This window comes from Seriola lalandi, unplaced genomic scaffold (assembly GCF_002814215.2).
Source record: "Seriola lalandi dorsalis isolate HSWRI2012SDOR001 ecotype SW California unplaced genomic scaffold, Sedor1 jcf7180002054291, whole genome shotgun sequence".
NCBI lineage: Eukaryota > Metazoa > Chordata > Actinopteri > Carangiformes > Carangidae > Seriola > Seriola lalandi.
The window spans coordinates 348,086-371,293 of record NW_019524844.1 but is presented as its reverse complement, the minus strand read 5'-3'; the positions used below and the strand labels follow the sequence as shown (position 1 = coordinate 371,293).

Here is a 23,208-nt window from a genome sequence, read left to right as displayed (position 1 = left end):
ACTGATCACGGTATTTGCAAATGCACACGCAGACACGTGGACACCCATGTTCAGTACACCTGATGAAATACAGCAACATGTACATCTGATGAAGCAATTTGCTCATCATTTAAAACAGCTCATAAAAGGTTTTCCTTCCCAATGTTTGCCAATCACTTTAAAATGACCTTCTTCACATGATGCAAATCATGTATCTATGAGTCTATCTCTTACCTGAGGTCCTGAGCTGGGTTGTGGTATACAATAGCACTGGGACCTGCTGTAACAACGGCCCCATCCTCCCTCCTTTCCTTCCTTGCTTTACTCCTTGCTCCTCCCTTCCCCCACCAGCTGCTACACAGCATGCACCTCCCTGACTCCACCCTCCCTTTTTCGTCCACATTATATCCCAGCATCCTCCTTTAGAGACCCAGCCCCGCCCTGGCCAATTCCCTAGAGCTGAGGGTAAGAATTGGTAACTATGGGTAACTGCATCCCCTGGGGATTGATACCCTTTGACCTCCTCTTTGTTGCCTTCCTAGATTCGCAAGCCCTCATTTTCTGGTATGGTGTTGCCCGACTGTTGCAACATTAGTGTTTCACATCATGTTTTTTGATTTTTTACATTTTTCATGAGTGCCAAAACAACTGCCAAATGTAAATTTTGAAATCCTAGCCAGGTGGCTTTTCCCAAATCTGTATTTCAGATTTAGTTAATTGAATTTGCATGCATTTGTACACAAATGATAATGCCATCCTAACAAGACACCCACCAGATCTGCCCCACCTGTTTAGCACTGTTAGACCAGATTGAGAATGTTTTATGACATACAACAAGTACAACCATACTTCTGCACAGAGGATTTGTTAGCACTTGTATGATTTGTTTATCTATTGTCTATTTACCAACCTATCCATAACCTCAACTTTAACTAAATGAGCACAATCATCCTCTACAAAAGACTAACAAATTTGTTGTGTATTATTTGGGATTTCTTTTACATTTTAGGTAATAAAGATACCTATAAAGAAACCTGTAAAACATTGCAATCCTTATGCACAAGTATTTTTTATTTCAAACAGCCATTAGTGCTTGGAAATCTACTGGGATCTACTTGGAAAGTAGATCAGGAAATTTATTTTTTAGCAGCTACTGAAGCTGCAGGGGAAGAAAAACACAATGCCTTGCTCATGAGCATGTCCGCTTTGTTTCACTGCCAACAACCAGATTTTCCCACCTACTTTAGGCTCTTGGTGATTTAAGGACAATATAAATTTGAAAATCCTCTAATCCAGCAGCTGGCAGTCAGGTGCCATTGAGCCATGTGTGACCACACAGGTGGCTCTAGTGAGTTCAACACAGGGGCTGTTGATGCTGAATTGCTGTGGAGGGAAGTCAGTGAGGGGGACCTACCACACCAAATCAGTTATCTCCCCTATTGCAGTGACCTACAGTTTCTCCGTATTTTTCACCTCAGTGTTTTCTACTCTTCTTTGACAAGCAAAACGTGAGAGGTGAGACAGAACTTTACAGAGCCAGTTGCAATTATTTTATCACATTCATGACATATTCTCAATTTGTTCAGAGATTAATGACAAACATAGTAACACTGAAATGGTTAGCTAGTATGTTTTGTTCAACTCTCTGTAATCTAATATTAGAGTTGAATTCAGACTACTCACTAGTAATTTCCTCTTTCCTCAATGTATGCGAATATCTGCGGTCAGTTGGAGCCGTAGTCTCTGTGGTTTGTTCAACTTGAAATAGGAAATATTAGGAAACATTAGGAAACATTAGGCAACATTAAGCAACATTAGGCGATGTTAGGTGATGAGCTAACCTTGCGAGGCAGTTGAATTTCTTGCAAGCCAGAATCCATCTTGCCAGGCTCCAGGCTATTCACTTGTGGTTTGGACCAATCAACGTCCCATGAGGAGCAACTACTGCTACAGCTACACTACAGCTCCTAAAGAGGTTAGCGGAGATGCTGCTGTAGCATCAATTATATCAGAACTGGAGAGTATTTCTTCATCAAAAGAGCAAAGAGTAGCCCTGAAGGCTTTTCTCCATGGTAAAGATCTTTTTGCTCTTTTTTCAACTTGCTCCACTGGTAGTGAAAAAAATGGGAAGGATGGAGAATCTGACTGGTTGAAGTTAGCTCGTGTAGACGGTGATAGACAGATGGTTCATCCAATCCTCTGCCAAGTATTTTTTTAAAACACCTGCCCTTTTCCAAACAGTTTCGAAGCCTTCCCAGATGGTTCTGTGTAACAAACCATCTGGCGAGTCAGGTTAGTGATGTGAAGCAATGCAGACGGCCTTTGTCACAGATATCTGAAATTGGCTTTGACCATGTCTTTCATCTAATTTCTAATTAGATGAATTCATTTTACCAAACTGACATCTTTTTGCATCTGTTCACGTCTTAGATAAATCTGAGGGGTTTCCCAGTAAATTTCTGATATAAATTGCAGAGAAATTGTGGATTGTAACTGTAACTGTCTAAATTAAATCACAGGAGTTTTTCCTGAAGGATGGTTTTATACTTTTTCCCCTTCCCCGTCCACCCTGTGCTATTGTTGAGATGCATAGAATTGCTTCTCCCTGCTCTACAACTCTTTTTAAAGATTTCTTTGGGTTGTTAAGTCTAGAGCTGCCAGAAACTCTGTCAGACTCAACTTGAGGATACTGCAATTACATGGTCAGCATCTTAAAGCCTAAGTCACCAGGACGGCCCTTCTTCCACTTTACTATGTCAAAATAAGTCCTGTGTGAAGACGGTCTTATATTGTTGGGGATTTCTCCTTACATGATCTCTAATTGCACATGGCCGTGGATGTCAGTTTAAAAGACTGTATCTGAGTGAGTCTCTCCTGGACAGATTGTTTCTCTGCCTTCTTCCTAATGTATGCAGGGATATGCTCCAGCCCCATGGGAGCCTGAATAGAAATGGAGAGGCTAAAGAAAATGAATCAATGATTGGCACAAAAAGAAATCAGAATCCAGCTAGCTCTATAACTATGTACTTCTTTCTACAGCCCACCTGCACCTGCACACAAACAGATACACACACATACACACACAAAGTGTCTCCTACATAAATGCGCTGAAATGTAGGCACTGATTCAAGCTGTTACCTTCATTACTAAAAAAGGCTTGACACACAAACACACACACACACACACACATCAGGCGCACTAACAGCAGAATACCAGCCTGCCTGCAGTATCCCAATTGTCTGTTTTGAGCTGCAGCTGGGGACCACTTGTGCAAGGCTGTCTCCACGGACAGACCTATTCATGTCTGCCACAAAACACTTCAGCTACAGTAAGATAAAGCTTTAAATTACCCTCAGACACTCCCCTTGTTTGCCAGACACATGTATTAAAAGTGTGTGTGTGTGTGTGTGTGTGTGTGTGTGTGTGTGTGTGTGTGTGCGTGTGTGTGTATGGGCCTAAAAGCAAGGCTGAGGAGAGGACAGAGGGCGAGTCTGTCCGAAAACAGCAGATGGCTCGGTCAGAGTGTGGGCCTCTGGAATACTAATGTCTCACTGCCTTGAATTCTAAGTTATGACCTCTGTTCACACCAGTGCATTAGACAATCAGACTTCAACAGAGAAGAAGAAAAAGAAGAAGACGAGAGGACAGGACTGATGACAGCAGGAAAGAACCATGAAGACAGACGAGTATCAGACATAACTCTAACATAGCAATTTAAGTCTTCTTTAACTGCAGTAAGGCAGAAATAAGTATCTCCAATGAATCCATTAGCATATGAATTAATAAAGCCTATTAGGGTGTGGGGAAGTAATGATCAAAGTCATTGAGGTCTCCAACATTTCAGGTGCGTGTAGGCGTGAAAACATGAAACAGTAATAACCAATCTCTGACACATCTACTTTTTTAATGTTCCCCAAACTGTGTTTCTTCCAGGGCTGGGCAATAATTAATTTATGATATCATTTATCAGCTTTCACTGGAATCCTATCATGGTGATGTGAACATACAAAATTAACAAAAAGCACAAAAATTTATGTTATTAATGTTGTGATATTAATTTCAATCAATATATCATAATAATATAATAATTTGAAATCTTGTGCAAACCTAAACCACATTCAGATATGGCTATTTTCTTTATTTTCTTCTAATTTCATTTTTTAAAGTGATACTATGAAATATGAATCTGTATTTTTCATGGTCTATTTATTATAAAATTCTAGCTCCAAACATGTTTTGTGTTGAGACAATCTGCTGCTCTGATCATTTTAGTCATTGATCACAGAAATCATTTTCCAAAGCCTAATTTTTTTTAAATGTTTGCTGCAGGCTCAACTGTTTATTGTTCATCAGTCTTGCTTGTCATTTAAAATGGGACTATATGTGAGCTCTGTGGAGGAGTGGGAGAGGAGGCAGCAGCTTACTGGAAAGATGGAGCACCATGTTCTCTGTTGTTTCAAGTTCATTTCAGTACTGATGCATCCTATAAGCAAAAGGCAATTGCAGTTGCCACAAAGGTAAACTTTATTAGCTGCAGCGCTAGCTGGACCACTGGCCTCTCAAAGTTACTGACCCCTGAGTCTTGCTCTGTCTATATTTGACTTTTATTTTCTTGTTTGTTTAACCTACATGATGATTCTTCTGATGTTTCTACAAAACTGAGAAATTCTCTGCATATACTGCAAAATACCTCGATTTTTTTTTCTGCGTGATGACTGAATCACAGCTTTTTTTCCAGCCGGTGAGGCTCAAACTTTCATGTGGCATTTTCTGCTCTGTCTCTGATGCTTTTTCTGTCTTTTATACTTTCTTTCATTTTTTTGTCTGAGGTCTAGCCAGGTAACAGGTGTCACCAAGACTCTGACATCCAGGTTCCTGACATATATAATACACAAAGAGTTTTCTAAACACAGGTTGTCTAAAAATAAATCTAATTTGGTTAACGAGTTTCTGCTCATTTGAACGGTAGACTTGAAAACACTATTATCATTTGGACCACTGTTTTTTTAAAAAAAAGTTGCAGTCATTACTTTACATAGCCTTTTAGTATAATACTTATTATAGCTTGCAGCTGTTTTGACTGACTGAAGGCGAATGGATTCTGCTACTTCTGCTAATCCGGAAGAATTGATTACCAAAGTAACAAAACATAAGCTACAAGTGACCATAAGGAATATAAAAGCAATATTTATGAGCCTTTGCTCTGAAAAAAAGTCTCCAGTTAAACAGTAATTGTTGATCTCTGCTATCCGTTGTTTACCCCTTGGCCTCACATAACCTTTTAATGACTTTAATAAGAAAATGGTAGGGTCTGTAAGGATTCAAGTAATTATATTTCGTGATATAAAAATTGTTCCTTTGTTTGAAACCTAATAGGTTGATGTAATATGCATGAAACAATCACAAAATCCATCAAAATTCTACATACAATTGTACAACTTTTAACTGTTAGCACTTACAATAATACACACTGCTATGATTTTGTGGGTGTCTATATGTTCAGTTATTGTGGTCTATATCATTACATTATACATTGTCACTCTATGCTGGTTTTGGAGTTAAATCTCACCTGTGCTTGTTACTTAGTTTTCACAATGAAAGGAAAAATTGAGACCTGTGTGCTGTATTTAAAGTTAAAAGCAGACAAACAGGGATGGGATATGGAGGAGTTCACTGTGAGTTTTGAGAGAGAAAGTGGGAATGGAGAGAAAGAATCTTCACTATTTCATATCTTTTTTAAATGAAGACCTGGCTACCTGCTGCTACAGAGAAAATTGCTGTTTCACTTGAAGTGTCCTTTCTGCTTGGTGCTCTCTCTCTCTCTCTCCCACACAATCAGACACACTTAAAGATAAAAATATGTACAGAACTTACAATTTCTTGCTTTTAAAAAACTGATAACACACAAAAATGCCTGGATAAATACACATCTGTTATAGCTGTTCCTTTTCATTATGGATCTGCAGGGATGTAATGGAGAATAAACTCATCTAAATTCAGTTAAACCACATTTAATATGAAATTCTTTATGGCTGATATAAATTCATATTAGACATCATATTAGTATTGGGTTAGGTGTAAATCATATAATATAGGGTCTCCAAAGGCCCACAGCGCTTTGGCAGGTGTTCAGCATCAGCTGCGGCTATCCTGAAGTCACTGCTGTTCTGCTTCTCACTCAAGGCATGCTGGGGTAATCTGCAGCCAATTGAAAGTATGACAAAATGATGATGTTACCAGCACCTACGTTTTCCTCACAGTTTATGCTTTCACTCTTGTACTGTACATCCTTTGTTCTTAGGGGCCACCATACAAGTAGAATAGTCAATTAAAATGGTGAACAGTATGAATTAAGAGATAGAGCAACAGATTTGTCTAAAATATTTATATAAATCAGTCACAGTGTCAAATCTCTCTATAATCACTTCTGTGAATGTAGTGCATTTGCATTTCGTCCCAAACAGTCAACAACAACAAATATGAGTCAATCACAGGACCTGGCATCTCTACAAAAAGAAGTGTGACACCAGGTCTGAATCAGTCTTTTGTCACAATGATCACATCCAACTTAGACCACATCCTGCCTCCATTACATGGCTCATTATTAAACAATAAATTCCGTTTTATTTACTGTATTCATTCTGGATGGGGAAAGGACTCTTTTAATCTGCAGCAGAGAGGCACTGTGTCTGCCAGACTATTAAAAATGTAAGACATTAACTCTTTGGGTTTAGAATTATTCTGACAGAGCCCAAACTGGGAAAGAAGCAAGGCTTGGTCCATTTAACTGAAATTTTCACTATTAACCAAAATGGCCCTACTGAATTCTCTTCCACTGGAGGTAGCCCAACTGCAACATACCCATTTCCTAATGTATCATATTAATGAAGCATCTGTTAGAAACTAAGGAGCCCATCCAAGCATGATGGAAAGAATCTGATTGTCTGAGACACCAAGCATATAAAATATTCGATGGTCCGTGAAATAATCACTGCTGCCAATCGTCTGTCATCTTTATTAGGGTCAGCTCTGATCACGTGATCTTGTAAACATTTAACTGTATAACAAATTAAACTACCCCTACAATATTTCCACATCATTAAACATATAGTATGTTGATAAATTGTGTAATAACCTGACCATGCTGTAATGCGGCTTGTAAATAAAGAATAAAAGCACTATGAGAGAGAGAGACAGAGAGAGAAAATGAGTTTCCTCTCAGCTGTCTCATTGAGATTCAGCGTTTGTTCTCCTTACAGCCTCCTACTCACTTCAGGACGACAACAAGAGAGCGATGCGGGAGACAGGAAGGAGAAGGAAAGCAGAGACTTGGGGAGCTGCACGAATGGCACAGGACCACAGAACGCATCGCTTGCTCCCCCACAAGTCTGCCTGCCAATGTCCATCTCAACACTTCAAGCACAACACCAGAGACACACCCTCCTCCTTCACCCTTGACTGTTACCATGGTAACTCTTTGTTTTCCAGTGCAGTCTCTCAGAGGAGGACCGTCTCAGCCAATCATCAAATAACCCTTTCTACAGAACAAACACATGCATGCACACACTATTCAAACAATACTACTGTGGTTATCCAGCCGTTTTTTTGGGGGGTTTTTTTAGCAGTTTTGAAAAGGAAACAGAATCACTTTTGATGTTAAGTAAATTTGCTCCCGCACAACAGATGAAGGCAGAATGAATCCACCAGACACACATTTTCCTTTTTGAGTGGCTCAGCATCATTGGACACTTTTTAGTTTCAAGAACGCAAACAACAAGTGTCCATACACATTCACAGTGATGTAAAATAGGATCCAAGACAAGACTAAAGGGGAGACCCTCCCCAGACCTGGATAAAGCTAAAGATATTACGAACATTAAGGTGGAAAACAAAGAGGTGTATACAGAAACTGTTGCTGTTCTTTTGCTTTGTTGCTGTGTGTTTTTCCAATTATGTTTGGTGTTTTGTTTTTTTTATCTAGGGAGGGCAATGACAATCAGTCCCCCCCCCCAGATTCCTCTGGAACCATCATAGGGGTGAAATTTTAATTTATCAAATACTTTTGTTTATGACCAAATACCTGCAAAATTAATGACATTCCCATCAGGCTCAGCTGTATCTGTTTAGTGTTACTTAAAACATATTAGCATGCTAACACACTAAACCCAGACGGTGAACTTGGTACCTGATTTCATTACATCTGCTAAACAATGTTTGCATTGTCATTATGAGCATGTTAGCATGTTGACCTTATCATTTAGTGCAAAGCGCCGCTGTGTATAAGTGCAGCTTCAGAGAGCAGCTAGCATAGCTTTAGAATCTTAGGCCCCTACTTTGCTATTGGCTCAGGATGTGAAACACAAACCGCTTGGGGGCACTGAGGTTATTTGTTCAACAGTTTTAGTATCTTGGTGATTCGCCCTGAACCCAAGTGGGGGGAGGGCCGCGGTGGTAGCCTACACTGAAGGCCTTTCCTTTACTCTCTTTAAAGCTGTCTTAAGACAGCAGGTATCTGTTTCATCTACACTCTACAATTGGAGTGATGTTGCACACTGTTAAGACACAAATAGCCATGACATACGCTGGTAAAATTTTCTGCAACAAGCAATACATGTAGATATGAGTTTAATGTAATAGACACTATGTAGATTACATTTTACAGTGGTGCTTCTACTTTCATTTCATATATGGCAGGGATGTGGTATTGAACTGCAGATGGTTATCATATGGATCACTGCAATGTGAATTAAACATACAGAAAACATAATGAATGTAGGATCCTCAACATGTCCACAAACATTAATTTAATTTGAAAAGAGATCTGCTCTTGGCAGGATATTTAAGCTGCTGTTAACACATTTGAAACTCCGCACATCCCAGACAATTATCAGTGTCCTCTGAGGAAAAGTCTCCACAGGATTGCGAAACTGTCAGTCTGTCATGACCTGGACAGTCCTGTGTTTACAGGGAAACAAAATAATGAATGTGACTGGATATGACTGTCACAGCTTCTAACACGACTTATATTCTTTCTGATCACACCCCGTATCCAAGTGCACTACAGGTGCCACAGGCAAGCTTGGATACAAAAGTGTGTGTTTGGTACGGCAAAGTCAACAAATGAATCAGCTGAATAAAGAACAGCAGGAGATAATACTCTGTTAGCCTTTTTCAAACCTGTTGAATGTGGCTGCTAGATACAACCAGAGCAAAGAATCACCCAGGTTAACTCATCCGCAAACACACACTACAGTCTTTGGGCTCTGAGGCTGGCCAGGTGGACCATGGGGGTAGGTTGGCCTACATTTTAAGAAGGAACATGAAACACTGTGTAAAGTTTGCCTGGCGACAAGCCCAGCTTGCAGAGAGCTAAACACAGCTAAATGTCCCCAGAGGGACACAGATACTGGGGTGATTTCACAGGGTTTAATTGAAACTGTCGACTAGGTTTGGTTACTGATGAGAGGGAATGAGTGAGTGTGAGACAGATTAAAAGTTATTCTAATATGTAAAATGACGAACTTGGGGTAAAACAGTAAAAGCAGCCCTGATATCAAGGCTGCTCTAACTGTTTTACACTTGCTGCTTTAACTGTTAGTGATATCACACTAACACTCATGTGGATGTAATGACACACTCACACTGCTCCCTCCCTGCCAGGCTGAAATCTGACAACAAAATAAATAGATACTAATCCAATATCCAAATAAAAAGGGAGGGAGATAATAAAGATTATGGAAATGCAGCTAATTAAAAACTATGGATGTTTGTTCTATCTGATAAAATGTGGAGTGAAAACATTCATCCACTATTTAATCTTGTTCAAAAGGGGATTGTCAATTGTGTGTGTGTGTGTGTGTGCACGACTTTCTAAGGTTATGTGGAAAAATTTCTGTTTGAAACTATCTTTCTGAGGACATTTTGGTAAGGGGCTAAGAGGGAGTTCAAGTCCAGACGAAAACAGCACAGAGTACATAAATCTCAAGAAAATGAGAAGTGAGATTGAAAAGTTTTGAAAAGTGAAATTGAAAAGCAAAAAGTTTTTTGTTTTTTTTCTGAAACTTTCTAATCAGTAATATAAATAATCAGCATTAATGGAGTTATGACAAAAGCTTAACTTAGGAAAACAGATACTGTTATTGTAAAGTCTTGTTGCAAAATGATGTTTATTCTATCAGTAATCTGAGACTAAACACTGTACATTTTAGGCTGACTACATTTTCCTGTACGAGGTCTTACTGCACTTTCAAAAAGCCACAGTAACATTGATTTACACTTTATTTATTACTAGAATTCCAGACTTGTTGCTGTGATGGTCAAGTCATAATAGTGGGATATTAGAGGCTTTTGTACAGCTGGCAGTATGAGCTACAGTTATGATTAGTTTATCTTTTCAATGAAATTCATTAAACACAGTCAATAATCTTGATTTTTCTATCCCTGCTGACCAACTGACCTTTTCTGTACATCAGCGAATAATGATAACATGAATTTTGATAGATGTATTACCTTTTTAAAATTCAATAATTGAGATTTTTGGGTTTTTTGATGAATGGAAAAAGTAATACTGTATATCTGAAGAAAAAAAATAATAGCAGGTGGTGACAAATATATATAAATAAATAAACTTCATATTGTGTGACCCTCAGGTCTAATTAGACTAATTATGAAACTGTTATAATACTGCAGAAAAGAATTTATACAACTGTCATAATGTTTACTACATTTCCAGGCTTTTGTCTCTAGTGTGGCTTCCACAAAATCCTAATTCATACTTAAGACAAAATATTAATAGTTCCAACCCTTGAATGAGTAAAACCGTAGAAAGAAAAGTCACAGGATGAACAGTAGTCATTTTATATTGTATATATATTGGCAAACAGCAAACAGCTAGCCAGCAGAATGGACAATACCATTAACCCATACTGGTCTGCTATCCTGACCCGTCATTCGTCCTGAATTGTCACTTACAGTCTGGAGAGATGAAGGTGAGAATTGCTCCCCCAGCTGACACAATGGTCCACCTGATCCCTCAGTCAGAGGTCTTTCACAGCCCTGCTTCTTATTGACCTCTCTCCAGTAACAGCTTTCTCCTCAGGCCTCTAATCCTCATTCTTTGTCAACTTTTAATCAACACCAGTTATTTCTCAGCAGTCTTCACTCTCTTAACCTCTGTCAGGTCCTTTCAAACCAGAACAACGGCAGCAGCTTGAAACTGCTGAGCCAGGTGACTTCTTGTTAATGACTGGCGATATTGGACGTTTGACAGCTGCCTCATAATTGCATTTAGACTGGACAATGCACCACAGTATCAACTCTATTCTTCAAGAGTCAGCTCAGATATCAGACCACGGCAAAAACAGTGTGTACTTCTACTCCCACAAAGCTGTCTTCCACACTGACAGATCCCTAAGAAAAATGCTAATAATATTCATTGAATGTGGTGATGGTCATTGTATTTAGTGACAGCACAGAACAGAGCAAGCAATATTGGGCCAGGAAATATCCCCTTATCTTGTTGAGAGACAGACAGGCAGAGCGGTAACAGCCGGGCCCGCTAATGCAGTTTGGTGGCAGGCACATGAAATAACTTCTGGGTTCGGTCAATCACACAACCCCTCAGGGAAAACAGGAGGAAAATATTCATCAGCTTTCACATCACAATTGAATACACACTAACACACACACACTATAGTGCACACTCCATCAGCCCTAGCCTGTCTTTTTCCACATCTATACATGCAAACAACACACCAAAGTGCTGACTGTAATTAACTGTAAATTGAAAACAAAGCATGCTTGTTGCCCAGGTATGTTTGCCTCTCATAAAAAAAATGCTTTACCTCCACTTTGCTTTGCAGTGATGTGCCAATCCAACCTGCACATGTCTGTACGTCCTGAAAGTAAACCATGAGAGCGTGCTCGCTGCTAAGCTTTGTGTGAGTTTTTGTTTGGTTTCAGTATCACTGCTGGCCAGCTGACAGGCTGAGGATTAATCACAGAGACAGCGCCTGCTTGGCCACACAGAGGAGCTGCATGACTCCTGACAAGAACAAAAGACAGACAAATGGACAGACACAAAGAAGCTTGGTTTTGATAATCAGTCTGGTCCTGTGTTGCGCTGACATTTTGCTTATCTGCGTCTACACGAATGTGCGTATGTGTGTATTTGTTTCTTAGATCTGAATGACAATGTGTGCTAGTTGACACGGTGGCTCTAGTTTGTCGCATCGGGCTGACTGAGTGTGCTGTGTGCATGTGTGTTCATGGTTGTGAGTGTGAAATTGTCACATCAATCCTCCGGAAGCAGTGGCTAGTTCAGAAGGGGTTGTCACACCTCCCAGCATCCTTTACGCTTTACTGACCCCAAGGGAAACACACAGAGTCAAGCTGGAAGATTGAAATCTGCCCACCTCCACTCCACACACACATAATACATGTCCTAATGTCCCAGAAGCAGCTCTGTATGTTTTCCGCATTCCCCAGCTAGTGTTCTTTTATACATTCAAACTTCAAAATATAACAACATCTATTCATGTGTGTTGCATAATCTATAAAGGTTTTTTTTTCTTTTTAAGTGCATTTACTTTTGAGAGACAGAAAAGCCATCTGTGAGTCTCTTCATATCAACTATAAAGCTATGCTAATGAGGCTGGGGAATTTTTTCAGATGTGGAAGCTTGGAGAAAACAAGGAGACAATAATCATAGCAGCAAGTGCAGTTTGACAGAGAAGGCAGGGCTGCTGTAATAATGTATGATTCAAAGCTATTTTAAGATTGTTAAACCTAGATTTCTTTGGGGAAATCTCACTCACATCGCTCAGTGGAAACTGTGCCAAACAAGAATGCAGTCAGAGCTTTGGCTTGGTAACAAGACTGGCTCTGGCTCGGTGTTATACCTAGACAAGGTGGGAGAACATACATCTGTTCACATTTGGTGTCATGACATCGGCTCTGTTCCTATTTGCCCTGGTGAGTGCCAAGGCAACACATGCCATCATCCAGGAGTAGACCTTATCACATGTATCTGTAGATACATCTCTCTTTCTCTTCTATCTCAGTATGAATCCCCACTGAGTCAAAGTAAGACGTTACAGAGACTTCATGTCACTTTGTCATTAAAAACTACCAAGACTCACTTTGAAAGAGCAAAGTCACAAAATGGTCACATAAAATTTTATGCTGATTTATTAAGTGAATGAGTCAAACTCTCTGGAAACTTAAAAAGAGGAACAAAGAATAGAATAGAGGTATGGTGAGGTTCTTAGGTGCAGCCAGGCACTTTTATTATAACTGGGAGGCTGACTGACTGTCAAATTATTACTTGTTTAAATTTTTCATAGTCATTTGATTGAAATAACCTCGAGAGACTGTTAACAGGCCTCATAAGCTGCTAATTGACCAATAAGCCTGCTGTGAAAAAGGTTTTCGATCTCTGTGATAAGTGCAGGTATGTAAGCTGATGTTGATGATGTTGATGTCATGAATTTGATGCTAGGGTTGGAACTAGTCAGCAGATTATTTTCTCAGTAAGTTGATTAATCAGTAAGTCAATAAAATGTCAGATAAAAATGAAAAATGCCAATCAAAATTTCCAAGAGTCCAAGGTTACATCTTCAAATGTCTTGTTATGTAAGACTTACAGCCCCAAACCTAAAGACAATAAGTTTATGTTCATGTAAAACAGTAAAAAGAAGAAAATCCTCACAAATGTGAAGCTGGAACCAGAGATTGGTATTTTGGCTTGAAAAATGGCTTTGATTGTTGATTTATGTGTCAATTTCTTTTAGATTAATATAATTACTACTTACACTACTATTAACTATACATTTGACCATAGTTACACTAAATATATTGTCAAATATATAGTAAACTTAGAGTAGAATGATAATTAGTGACCAGCAGGCAAGGAATTTTCACCTCTCTCTGTCAGTTGGGTTAAATGAGAGTGATGACATTTTTGTTGCTGCGAGGAACTTCCATCTTAACACATACTGACATTCAACTCTTGCCAAATGTTCCCTCTCCATGCAATATTTCTAGAAACATAATTATATGTAGGCAGAACAGCATAACAGCCTGTCCAATTCTGTTCTCTGTGCAAGATATACATGAATGCACAGTAAAAAGGAAAGGTGTGATAACTGTTTGGTGGGACAGAGAAAGGAGGGGGGTTTTGGAAAAAATGCCGCAGCATACTGACAGGAAATTAAAAGGGGACTATTGTATGTGCAAAAATTAGTGTAGAAAATGTGAGTGAATTAAAAGACACCAAATGATTTTTGCAGTATAAACAGGACTAGCTCAAAACCTAGTAAATGGCTGGACCTCATCGCAGATTATTGGCATTTGTGTCAGCCAGTTTTAGCCTTTTATCTGTTTGCTTCTCTCTTACTCTCTGTGCTCACATATGCAGTATTATAATGCAGCAAAATAAAGGTGTTCTCATTTATATGCTTTTCTGTTTCTGTTATCAGAAAATGGAACAAGCGTGAAATAGTGACTGAAACGAGGCCTATTAAAACAACATGTTAACCAGCAGTCACTTCCAAGCCATTTCCAAGCTGCTGCTCTCCACTAACCGCAATGTCGTCTGACAAAATCACCAAACACATACACACCAGACACACAAAGACAACGGCTGTGTGGTGATTTCAGCTATATTTACTTGTAAAATGATCACTCAGAGAGAAAGTTAGAAGCACATTCATGTCTATGTCAGCTGCTGTGCAGTCAGCATAGAGAGGTGTGTCTGCAGAGGGAAAGCCCAACCTCTGCTACTGCTGACTTTCTTCTATGGAAAGTAGCTAAACTCTGTTGAGTCCAAAAAAGTTGCTTATCATTTTGAAAGTGAAAACAACCAATGGGGACACTCCAACACCCGACCAATGTTATAACCTTATCACTCAGTCCAGCGGGATTCGGCTGACCAATGGTGTAACTTCTTCATTCACTCAACTCAATCACTAGAGATGGCCCGCTTTTGCAGTCTAGCTGAAAACATAACAGCAAATGCATAAACCAACAGGAAGTGGAATATAAAATTACAGACAAATAAAGTAGCCTGCAGACTGTACAGATTACAGAGACACAGATCCCAGAAAACAGCAAACACACCAGAAATCTGGGCCCTGCAGACAAACACATTTCAGACTACACACAAAAAGAATCTGCCTATTTGCTTTTGATGGCTTCTTGGCTGTTGCAATGAGATACCGACACTTTTTATGCTCTCAAGTTTATGAAATAGATGAGACAATATATGGAGCAAAAGTCAATGAGTAATTTAACTAAGTGCAGACAAAAATTAGCAACACTTGTTGGACATTATTTTATCAACTAGCATTTGTAATATTCATTTGCAATTAAACAGAAATAATGTTGAAAACACAAACATTGCCTAAATCTTAATGTTGTATCTTTGTTTTTTATTGTGTGTGTGTATGTGTGCTTGTGTGTGTGTCTGTGTGTGTGAAAGGTTGTGCCCTATCCAGACTGAGGGTCTATTAACAGATGGTTCGGTACAATCAGAATTCCTTAAAGGACATTGCACTAAAGTCACAGCGAACATGACCATGCATGTTTGCTGTGAAGAATTTATATATATATATATATATATATATATATATATATATACACACAAACACACATTATATCAAAAAACCCATTGGAAATGCAGGATTATGTTTTCACTGATGATGATTTTTTTCCATTAGTATGTACAAATTGCTCACAGAGAACTGCCATACTTTTATTTATTTTATGAAAGGTCAGATTGGAGGGTGAAATAAATCAATGCCAAAGAATGCAACATGAAGATACATTGCTTTAGTCATTTCATTGTTGTGTACTGAGAACTAACTTCACTGTCCCTGGGTATGGAGCCAGGAATCATAAGAGACAACAAGGACAGAGAAGGGTTTGACAGAGCTCGGCCGTGATGGCTGACCAAAAAGAGCTAACAGCAGCACTGATCCCATGAAATCTGGATTATTGCAGCTTTCATTTGAATCCCCTTACATCACATCACTCTGTATCTGGTCTCTTTGCTCTGCTCTAAAACTACAGTGCAGAACTTTTCCCTGTTTAGTCGCTAAAGTATTAAGGGTCAGCATAGTTGTGGAAAAAATGCTGTCCTTCAGCCTGCAGTGCACCGGCTGAAGTTTCAATGACACTGAATCACCAAAGGTCCATATTCATTATTTGGTATTTGACCCTGAACTTTGACCTTCCCTTATTGACCTACAGGAGTTAATGAAGTGGGGATATTATCATCACACCATCATAAGCACTTGTAAGAACCACTGATGCAATTTATTCATCAAACCAATATTTGATATTTAACTCTACTTTTTTAATATATTAAATTCAACTGTCCATTCAACTGTGCATGTTGTTGTTAATTTTATGGTCTTATCCTGGAAAATACTGCAAATTTAATCATGTTGAATTCAATCAGTCTTGTTGAGGAACCTAAATATTAATATTCTACATCATGTTACAATAAATTAATTACCATATTTTGGAATGGCTGATCGCAACCAGACATATTTCTAAAAGATCAGTAATATACCAGCAAACTCCTAATTGAAATTAAGAGAAGATTAAAATTAAGATTAAAATGCGGTTTGTGATGACACTTTTATGTCAAATTTTAATCCTCACGTCACAGAAAATGAACCATTTTCAGAAAGGTTGGTTCTATGAGCGTATAATTTATCAGTAAACACCAGTATATCGGTGCACTTTAGTTAAGCTACACAGGACAGGACTGCCACCTGAGGAGAGGTATGAGAGACAATTTTCTCGGAAGATAATAATAAATTTTAATTGTTTTTGTTCAGTTTCCTCAGAGGTCCTCATACATTTATGGCAACCTCATACATTTTGTGCTTGTGGGTTGTAAAATTTGACTAAATAGTGATGAGCAGAAGAATTTTCATGCTATATTATAATGCATACACACACACATGCACACACATAAAGTGCACATATACACAAAATACAGACTATATATTCAGATAACTTAAATCCCTAAGTAGGGGGTCAAGCAGACCAGCAGGCTAGAGTTGCAATGGAAACATGATGTCGTTATGTCAAGGGCATGGTTGTAAGCAGTCACAGCAAGTTTCATGTCAGTCAATGGCTGAGATATGACTTGATTTCTCGCTTAGCACCTTTGCCTCCAATTTCAATAGGCTGTCATGGTGAAATGCTTTCACAAATCAAAAATCCATGTCACAACTTGTCAGTCTTAGTCTGAGGATCTTTGCTGCCATTTTTGATTGGCTGTGACAGACAAAGGCTTTGGAAAATCAAAAATCCATGTGATAACTTTTGTGAGGCTTGGTCTGAAGATCATCTGTTCCAAATTTAGTGAGATTGGACAACATTTGTCCAAGGAACAGTGAAAAAACACGTTTACACAAAATCCAAAATGGCTGAAATTAACATGATATGGTGCATTGGACTCAACTTGATCGAAGGAATTTAATGGGACCTCATTTTTGACAATCGAGGATACAGTTAAAAAATTACATGCATGAAGGCACCTCCAACTTTGACCTGTTGGTGGCGCTAGAGCGCTTCAGGCACAGATGGGAAAATTGGTGAAAAGCATCACAGGAGTGTCCCAAATCAGTGTACCCAATTTCAACATGTTTTACCATATGGTTCTAGGGGCTGCCTTAGACTCCAGTGGCAGAAGAAAAAGAAAAGTTGGAAACACAATGGGAGCCTACCCAGCTTTGCCGCTTGGTCCCCAAAAGAGCAGAGGACAAGAAAAGTGCAGGTGATTCCTCACACAGCATATGTAATGACAGATGTGACTGACTTAATAGCATGGCATGAAATTCCACCATGACTTCGAGGTTAGTTGACAGTACGTTCACAGTGTGGTATCAGAATCAGTGTACACATAAATGGAGCCTCTGTGGCTTTTGATGTTTTAGAACAAGTTAGGGGACCACCAGATTCTTTGTCCTTCCCTTCATCTGCAAAGGATTTAATCAGAATAAGTGAAGCATAGCAGCTGGCAGACTGAGTACACATCACTTTACTGCACTAGCTGAAACAAATTCAAAAGGCAGCCTTCCTCAAATCTACTGAAGTTCTCTGTATGAATCTTAACAGCTATGGATTTCCCATAAACACTATCAGTGGCATGCAGATGGATGGGGACCTATTTTGAGACTGATTACGGAGCTGCTCAAGTGTGAGTATGGTTGTGAGGCTCATGTCAGTAATCTGGCTGTGGAGTCACAGCTCCTTTAAGACCACACTGTGGGTCATAGTCTGAAATCCAGAATAAGCAGCCCCGCCCTGTCTATCTTTAATCCCTTTACAGCGAAGGATGTGGTCAAAATCAAAAGTAAACATGAAGTACTAAGACAAGTGGAAATGGATGGAAGAAGTAGGTTGATAACGGGTGATATCAAGTGACTACAAAAACAAAGGTTGTGATACACAGATGAGTGTCAGCATGATACAGAGCTCTATTAATTTCTCTCTCTCTCTCTAGGAGGATGGCACTGTACCAGGGTGAATGAATATTCTAGCAGAAGATTAATAAATGATGAGGGGAGGCAGTGTTGAGAAGCTCACAACGCTGTGCTCAAGCGTTGTTTTTGCATGCTCTTCCTCCACCCCTGTACATTATGTCTTCAGTCGGGTTCTCCCATGATGCTCTCTCTCCTCCTCCATCAGCACACAACCTCCCTGCTTCTGTCCTCTCTCTGTTTCATTTCATCCTTTACTGGTCATTATCAAGAGCAGGGTGATGTTGACAACACAATATTTTTGACTGAAAACCTCTACATCAGTGACTTGTATATTTACACGAGATAACTAACAATCATTAGTTGTGTGGATGTGTTGACAAGGTGGGTTGATGTTACTAAATTCACTAACTCTCAATCAGTCAAAAGTAAATGAAGTGATGTCCAAACTAACAAAAAATGCAGAGCCACTGCAGCATGTTTACAATGTTCTCGGAAGCAAAGTCTGACATCAGTTGATAGACTCGGTCTCTGATGCATAAAAATACTGATTTATATGTCAGCAAGGACTGGTGTAAACTCACAAACTACTCAGCATTACTTTACAGCTTACTTAATAGGAGAGTTGTTCTGCTTTTGAAATACTCCACTATACAGACAGATATACTGAGAAAAACATTATAGATACAAGCTTTAATGTTGCCTTTAACAACACCTTGCTAAATAAACCTCCACACAACATAAATCTCTTGACCCTTTTATTCAATATTTTTCCATCCTTTTACTCCTTACCCTCTCTCCTCATCTCCTCTGTTCACTGTTTGTTTGTATGCCAGAATGGCATGACTTAGTGGAAAGCGAGGAAAGTTAAGTAGCTCTCTAGGGCCTAGAGGTTGCTTTGTCTATGCGTGTTCAGAACCCAGCAACAGGTCTGAGTGTACCAGTGCGCTTGTATTGTTTTTCCAAACCAGTTTAGATGAAACGCCGCCCACTTCTTCATACAGAAGTGGGTATGACGTCATCTAAATTGCATTGGAAAACTAATGGACGCTATCAGTACACAGAAACACAAAACAACACAGAGACACACAACATTGGACAGAGGTCATAGTTTTACACCTGTGGCAAGTTTAAACTATCTCTACAGTTTGGGAGGAGTGCAATACTTTTCATGTGGAGAATTATACTGTAATAACCTGCCAAGGCACAGTAAAGCTAACTTACTGATATTCGTAGGTAGGCAGAGCAGCTCTACTGTTTGCTCCAGGCAATGACCTAAAGCACAAAAGGAGAGAGAACATCAAGCTGAGTATAAAACTGACAACCCACATGAAAGACAAACAGTTCGGCATGAAGATTGAGCTTTGATCTCTTTCTCCTGCCTAATGTGAAGGAGGTACGGGGGGCGGTGAAATGGGATTGTTAGGTGATAGTGGTTAAGGTTACACAGAGTGACACTGGTGGCAACTGTCATTTGACTCATTTGAAGGTTTGCTAGGGTTGAACATAGACTGTCCAAATCCTGCCACAGATCCACGCTGACACTATTCTGTACACAGAAAATAACAAAACAAATAAAAACAAACAAATGAAATAACAAAAAAATGTACGTTGGATCTGCTCCAATCAGCATCTAGATCTAAGATTTTTTCTAAACCTCCACTGTTTGAGCCAGAGGTGTGGCTGCTTGCATCAGAGTGACAAACCTGTAACAAGATTTCAGTTACAGCGAACCTGAAGCAGCAACATTAGCTGTGCTGTATTTTCCGAAACTCTGACAGGAGAGCTTCACCATCTGCCACAAAGGGAAGACCACATGTCACATCTCATCCTCACGGCCTGAGTCCCCTTGTGACAGCCTGAAGCTTGCTGTCCTCTCTCAGCACTTGGATCAGATCAACCAGAAAACACACCAGCAGCACACGCACTATTGGTGACGGTATGATAGCTCTTTTACAACAGCCAGTGGGGATTGTGTTGAGTGCATATATCCTGTCAGAAGGGGGTAAAAAAAACCAAAAAAACAAGCAGGTGTAAAATGTGTTGAAGACAGCAACAGTGGCAGCTATTCACAAAATAACAGAACAGCTAATCTGCCATAATTCCCAGGTGACACAAAATCACATCAAGAGATTTCCACTTAGTTATGCAATAATTACTATTCAAAGTGACAGATAATCAAACATTTACTTCAAAAATAGCTGGCTTTAAAGAAGAATTCAAAACCATTTAAATGCTATTGAGTCCTCAGCAGAGATTCATTGGTTTATCTGGCCAAATATCTTGGAGAGAGAGAATAAAGAGAGGAGCAAAACAGGTGAACTGCAACTGATCAACACTCGCTGACTCATTCTTCCAAGGGATTAAAAAGTTTGGTAGATTTGTATGATGTTTTTTTTCTCATTTTTGATGGCAATTTGTACTGTACTTTTGAAAACATTGTTTTGACTTTTAATAAATACCTGGAGGTTTAAACCAAAATAAAACATGACATGCTTGACCACATCACTTACTTTACCCAAACCCAAAAACGAAGTCTTAATCGTAGGCGTAATTAATCTTGTTGGGACCCAGTTTTTATTTGCAGATTGTGGATGTGTCCCCACGGTGACCGTGTGAAGAGATTTCTGTCCCCACAAGTTGAGAAATACATAAGACACAGAGACAGAGAATGTGCATTAGAAGTAGTTACAATGATGGTGCCTCTCCCATCTAACCACTATTGTAGTTCACCATGACTCCCTTCCCTCTACTTGCATATAGCCCTGAGGCTTGTAGTGGTCCCACAGGTCCAACTCACACTGCAGCACACTGCAGCTATACAGTGTTTGAGACAAAACACTCAGCAGATCATACTTACAACTAACCCAAAGGATACTTGAGTCTGCTGCTAGAAATCTAGGAATTTTAAACTGCATAGCCTCATTCCCTGCAGCATGGTGTAGTCTAAAGTCTAAATTCAGATACATAAATCACCATTTTTTCTAATTAATAACTGATGGTATTGTTATCTGTGTCCACTTTCCAGACTTCCCTCGCTAATGTCATTAATCATTCCTGACCAATCACAGTATTGAAGAGTTGTTTTACTGCACTGCAACAATCAACCATGAATATCCAACTCAGAAATTAGAGGCAGAAGTCACATGGACGTGACTAAATCCAAAACAAAGTCTACAGAGAAGAATTAACAACACCCATTTCTTAAATTACAATGGTAATAGGCCTGTTTAGAATAATTATCTGCAATTAAAAAGGGCATTGTTTATTTTTCATAGTAGTTGCATCATGGATGAAATCTTCTTTGTCCTACTTCAGGCTTAGCACTAAAATATACTGTATACAGACAACACCAGGTAGGTTATCAAATACACCAAATGTTTAGAAGTAAAATTCTTCAACAGGTAAATTGTAGCACACAGCATCACACAAAAAAAGCAACAGTTTGCTAGCATGCAAAAATCTACATTTTTTGCTTTCCCCCAGCAATGCCATATTTACTGGTGCCATAGCACTAGCCCTATACCTACCACAGAAATCCTGAATGGATAAACACTCCCTGTCAGAGAGTCATGGCCTCTTGACTTCTTAATTGCTGGATGGATTAATTAGACTATTCTTTCAGTTTTTCAGATTTGACTGCTCGGGATTTGACATTAATGACTGAGCCTTTTGACACAGCAACAAGAAATGCTAAATGTGATTTTGCATGGAGCTGACACCTGATCTGTTCTTTTACACACCTTGGTTGTTAGTATTTATAATCAGTTAATCTGACAATTATGTTTTTTGATTGATTAACAGTTTGGTTTATAAGGAAACATCAGGGCAAGGCAAGGAAAAGTAGCAAATTATCACATTTGAGAACCTGGAACCATCAAATAGTTGGCATTTCCTCTCAAAAAATGACCAGCACAATTAACTGATTATCAAATAGTTGCAGATTAATTTTTGGTTGATTGACAAATCAATTAACTGACAAATTCCTGCAGCTCTAATGTCTGGAAAAAAGACTGGAAGAAAATAAATTATGGCTTCAACTAACAATCATTATCAACTGATCTCTCTATTATTTAGGAATCAATCAATTATTCATTTTTTCACAGTCTATAAACTGTTGTAGTTGTACAGAAGACAGATAGTATTGACAGAAACTGTATTATTGGAGTGGAATCTGTGGGGGGAAAATATGATATGATAGGATGACTTGCATTCTTAAAAATGTTTTTTTGTTATGAACGGCATAATTATGATAATAGTCAACGGACCTCAAACAAACAGCACACTTGTATGCATATAGACAGTTCAGTTCATCAGGGCCCATCTTCAGCAGGAGATCTATCCCCATTGATCTGAAACCTCTCTCCCTCGTCTCTCATGACAGGCAAAGGCTTATAGTACCCTGTTCACTCTAAAACCTTGCATAAGCTGTTCCCTGGCATTTAATACAACGTCAACATTTCACAAGGTTGCTCACTGCCATGCTGACGTGACGTCCTGTCCCAGAGCAATAACTAAGCTCTTGTTTCTCTATTGCAGACCTTAGGCACCTAAAGATGGAACAGAGGACAAAATGAAAAGTCCACTAGATGCTAACAGTCCAGTTAGTATGTCTCAGTATTCTTTGGCAGTCAATATAAAAAAAAAAAAAACATTATTCCAGTGGTCAAAATTCGAAATTTATAGTGCATCTTATTGTGTGTTATATCTTGGCAAGGTAATGATAAAGTAA

General features: G+C 39.0%; 1 protein-coding gene across 4 annotated transcripts in view; it reads right to left on the bottom strand.

Moving 5' to 3' along the window:
• apba2b (amyloid beta (A4) precursor protein-binding, family A, member 2b) overlaps window positions 1–23,208 on the bottom strand; it is a 62,989-nt gene that overhangs the window by 27,119 nt on the left and 12,662 nt on the right. For 2 of the 4 annotated variants that reach the window (XM_087173910.1, XM_087173913.1), the window contains exon 2: window positions 19,701–19,751. The exons of 1 other annotated variant lie outside the window; for it this stretch is intronic. The gene's annotated coding sequence lies outside the window, so the exon portion shown is untranslated. Of the gene's footprint in view, window positions 1–213; window positions 283–19,700; window positions 19,752–23,208 lie in introns of those variants that run through there. One more of the 4 variants, XM_087173912.1, reaches the window with a different exon arrangement.